This window comes from Elephantulus edwardii, unplaced genomic scaffold, assembly GCF_000299155.1.
Source record: "Elephantulus edwardii isolate Elephantulus edwardi_28Jun2011 unplaced genomic scaffold, EleEdw1.0 scaffold00079, whole genome shotgun sequence".
NCBI lineage: Eukaryota > Metazoa > Chordata > Mammalia > Macroscelidea > Macroscelididae > Elephantulus > Elephantulus edwardii.
Window position 1 is genome coordinate 6,422,334 of NW_006399829.1, and position 511 is coordinate 6,422,844.

Consider the following 511-nt stretch of genomic DNA (forward strand, 5'->3'; position numbering starts at 1 on the left):
AAAATTATTTTTTAGAGGAAAGGTAGGAAAATAATACAAAGGGTTGGATGCATTTGGGGGAGAGTGATGTTTAGGAACCAAATTCTAGGATAGAGGTATTCATTGTTCTTCAACCCTTCACCCATCTGTGTAACTGGTAACTGTGTCTTAACCTTTGTGCCCTCTTTCTTAGGTACTGATGGTGGTGGTTGTTAGTACTGTTGATTTAGCACCCGTATAACAAACAGATCTGAACCTTGTCCTGTGTCACTGTCACAATCTCCATCATTCTCAGGCCTATTGTTATAGTCACTGTGTCAGGACATCTTATTGAAGGTCTTCCTCTCTTTCTCTGACCCTCCATCATTTCCCAAGGACTAGCCCACCCCCCCTAACAATATGCCCAAATTTCATGTAAGATGAATTTCACATCCTTGTCTCTAAGGAAAACTTCAGGACAGCTTTGTTTGATTAACACAGTCAAACTGAATGCTTTGGAAGTATGAGTCAAAACACTTCTGGCTTTCTCCCC